At 37.0% G+C, this 4,553-nt stretch overlaps 1 protein-coding gene across 5 annotated transcripts in view; it reads right to left on the reverse strand.

Annotated features, from left to right (window-relative positions):
- Positions 1-4,553, reverse strand: part of SLC41A1 (solute carrier family 41 member 1) — a 410,973-nt gene that overhangs the window by 181,137 nt on the left and 225,283 nt on the right. The window lies entirely within an intron of this gene.

Here is a 4,553-nt window from a genome sequence, read left to right on the forward strand (position 1 = left end):
GCCATTCCTCCTAAAATTAGGAATTTCAACAGCTGGGCTTTAAGCTATATTATTATTTTGTTTGACTAACACTCCAACACCCCAGGCTGTCAGGCATTCATACTTCTGAAAGCTTAGACATTTAGACTTCCAGGATTCTGTAATAAACACAAAGCTATAATAATGATGTTCATACTTAAATCAGGCTTAATATTTTCTCATTTTTATTTCCTAGGCTACTAGCTTTAGTAAGGAAAATATTACATTAGGAATTGTGTTTGGACTCATTTTGTATTTTTAGATGTGGTGGATCAACAAATTGCTAGACACAAAGCCAGCTCCAACAGTTTAGGTGAAAGTTGTCCCATGCAAACATGCAACAGTCTAGAACAGTCTTTCCCACAGAATACTACCTTTTCATTGTATACTGTACCAAACTGTCATACCCTTGTGTTGAACATATGGGCTTTGGCAAATTTATAATCCTCTCATTTAGGGCAAGAAGAATCTTACAAAAAATTACTTCAACTGACATGCTGTCTCAATACTCAAAAATTTTCAAGTACACCATTCTTCATATGATTTAATGGAATGTCAAGGAAGTCATTTACTCAACTAATTACTTGCTTACACTTTTGTCTAGATGTCAAAAGTTTACTTAGCAAATCAGGTACGCTCACCAGATTTAGACCCTGCAGAGAGGATATGGTAATTTGATCTTGATCTTCGCTTCCAGGCTGTTAACTTACACGTCCCCAATCAGTAATACATTTGATGTTAAAAGTACTAATTCTCTCATGTGTTCATGGTTAAACTACACCAAGTCTTTTTTGTTTTTATCTAGTCCATGCACAGCCCTTCTTTTTAATCTCTTAATCTTTTCAGCCAGTTCAATTTGTCATCAAAAGTTCTACACCCCCTTTCCTGATGTCACACTTACTACTGGGATGCATTTTCCCAGCCATGTCAGTATTTCAGCAGATGCCCACACCCGACAACCTGCTGTCATTTTCCATTTCTTTTAAGACCTTTTAGCTTTCCTAGTGATACCATTCTTACTCTCCGACTGAATGATAACTGGAGATAAACTGGTGCAGTTACTGTGTGGAGAATCGTTACCTAGGGTACTGCATTTCAAACCCCGTGCATCAACAACATTAACAGTATCTTTCTTCAGTTATTACAGGATGCTATTGCTGCTATCATTGTTCTTTTCAAGCTGATTAGGGCTAACTATCCCTTATATAGATTTTGGCTTACAGTTTTATGAGTCAGTTACTCAGAACAGAATTCCTGGTGTGGTAGAAGGACTAAAAGACATAAATGGGTGCCTTATGGACTTACATACCTTTATTATTTTCCTTTTATTGGCCTTAGTATGTTTACTAATATACTGATATGACATTTATTGACTTTGCCAATGTTTTGTTTCTTTATGAACAATTTCTCCCACTACCAAGGAGTGCTTTTGAGTATACTTAAGTCTTAGATTTATGTTGTCCCGTTCCACTAAATTACTAGCGAATCATCTTGTTAAACACCACATGCAGCACATTCATACAAGAACTTACTTTTACAAGGATCAAGTACATAAGAAATGAGCAAGTTCACTTACAATAGTATATAAATGCATCCAGTAGCTTTCCAGGAAAAAGGAAAAGTCTATCAACTGCAAACTCACCAATGCAGACTACAACCAAACAGAATAAAATAATGGGTATTACAGTATTTTATGAGGTTTAAAAACATAAAAGTAGTCATACTCCTGTAAACAAGTTCAAGTAACACTACTTGCTAATTCAAAGTTAAATTCAGTATAGTAATTAGTGTTACCAGGTCTTTCTTCATGCAAGAGAGTTCCTATTTGGCCAGTTGTATCCTGAAGGAGCAAGAAAAATGACAAATATACTGAGATTTTAGACAAACAAACTTTCCTTTTAATACCTGCACAAAACAAATGTTATACATATGAAAAACCTAAATACTATGTGAAGTATCATAAGGAACTCAAATTTTACAAGAATTAGCTTTTGTTTTGGCAAAAAGTTCAAGTCCTGTCCTTTGAACTTGTGTTACGGTTTATCCTGCAAAATCATTCCACATGAACAATTATTCAATTTAATCCACATTTTTTAATCCACAATTTTTTTTTTTAATTTAATTGGATAATATTTTATGCAACTAAAGGGGATGGGTATTTAAGCACTTTTGTTTTATGTGATCTTTACTCTGAAAAAGTCTGTTGCATTTCCAGATGAAAGCACTTGGTATGGATTAAACTTTGTGTACACCTGGTCTCTCATCTGGCTTTTGGTTTGACCATTTTCAGCAGACTTTTTTTTTTACAATCTTCCAATTACACAAAATAACTTTACTATACCCAGAATCTCAGAAAAGCACATTCATAGCACTGCAGTATTTCAGCTTCTAGCATTCTTTCCAACAATCTATTCATCTCATGTTCTCCTCCGAGATGGGAAACGGGATGTAGCCAGGAGGTGGGTCTCTCCTATTCTTGCTGGTATTTATAACTGGCATAGGCATCTCACCGATGAAATTCTACTTAAATTCTCTGGTAACAGTTTTTAATTTCTTTTAAGATAGCAGATCAGAAGTCATCTGGGTAATTCTCAAACCCTTTGATACATTCTTGGTACATTTGAGGTGGATGCTTCAGCAATATAGGTAAACTTATTCCAACGGATTTTTAATTATCCAGTACAACTCCCACTGCACTAATACACCAATACAGCAAAAGCCAGTTCCACAGACATGCACTTCAATTCCCACAACAGGGCTTGAATACTGTAGCATTTTTCCACATCTAAAAAATGGCTGATTTGCCAGTGTTTCACTCCAAGACATTAAGCCTCCTTAGTTCCCCTTTTGTTTTCAGTGGGATACGCAGATCCTATCCATCCCCATTATTTGGCACTATTCTTGGTCTCCTAACCACTCCTGGCACATTTACACATCCAAATCAGTCTGGTTGGTACCACATACAGTCCCATTAAATAAATACATTAAAAACAAACATGCTTTCACCACCTTCTCTGGTCCTAGTCACCACTCCATACCAAGTTATACACAAAGCCTAGTACACATAGCTATGAACTCAACCACCACCAGGGCCATTATAAATGTAACCACGCAACACAACCCAATTGTGCCCCCCTGTAGCAAGGGTGTTTATTTGGAGGGGGGCATATTAAAAGTTTCTAAAGGTTGTGTTGGGGGGATACATTAGACTGGGCACAGGTACTGTGTCTCTATCACAGGCATGGGGTCTAGAACTGTGGTAAATAGCCCACAGCTAATCTTCTACTCTCAGCAATTTATCTATCTGTTGTGGACCTCCAATAAGGAGGACATGTTAACAGCATGGACTGCAAAAAAGCACTGCTTGTTCCTCAATTTTATTCAGGGTCTGTTTCATTGCATTCATTTTGCTAATAGGCTAAGGGATCTCTACCATAAAGCTACAGAATATCAAGCCTTCCAGTGCCGTATTTACCCTGGTTTATCTTAGGTTTCATAAGGACTTGTAATACCTGTTTGAGTTGGTACATGCTCCCAAGGCTCCTTTTCATGAATGGCTTCCTGAAGGGGCAACACTAGCATTCATGACAAAGATAGAATAGTTTTTAGTCCACCTTGCCTGACAATTACTCTCTCTCAATGGAGAGATGCTTGAAGTGTAAACACTGCAAATGGCTCTGACTTCTTCGTATCTCAAAGACTTCAAAATCAGCTTTTAAAATGACTTCTGCATACATCTTTCACAAAAAGCTAGACTTTTTTTGTTCAAGAAAACACAAACATTAAGATGTTAGAAAATGAAGTACACAAAGACCTCTGAATTTCTTAATACTTTTCCGAAGTGTGTGTGTGTGGGGGGCCCCCCTCAGATACACAAGCAAGGTCAATATCTGACCTGAAGAAATGTCTGCCCCTTCCCTACCATCCTCTGTTGCATGCAGACCTCCACAAATCCAAAGGCCTGACTCCAGATATTAACCAGCCACTAAATGTGGTACTGTTTCTCCCAGAGAACATTGTTGATGCAGATGCACATTTCCATACTTTCCTACATACAACACCCCATTTTTTTTTCTTTCCTGAGAACAGGGATGCTCACACATTTACACACACAAAACACAAACATGCTTCTTTTGATCTACATTTCCACACAAGGACACTTCAAAATACTTTTTTGTTCACTATACACAAGTAAACAGTTTTGGTTGGAGCAGATTTGCTCATTTTACAGCAATATGGTCCTACCTACAGTCCTTACTTCCACAGCTAGTCATTTCTACACAGAAGATGAACTTTACCAGAATACATAGTTAATGATAATTAGCCACCAGCAGGGTTCACATTTGACACGGCTGCACCACCCTACCACACCAAAAGTTTGTTAGAGATTAAGACAAGGTTCAAAGTCATAATTTTGATTGGTTGCTAGACTCAAGAATATGATCTGCCAATTAAAAAACAATTTTTGATTGGAAGAACCCATAAAAAATTCCTTTAGTTTTTTTGTTTTTTTTTTTTTTTTTTTCCCCCCATTT

The sequence above is a fragment of the Protopterus annectens genome, chromosome 7.part0 (assembly GCF_019279795.1).
Source record: "Protopterus annectens isolate FY-2018-M chromosome 7.part0, PAN1.0, whole genome shotgun sequence".
Classification (NCBI taxonomy): domain Eukaryota; kingdom Metazoa; phylum Chordata; order Ceratodontiformes; family Protopteridae; genus Protopterus; species Protopterus annectens.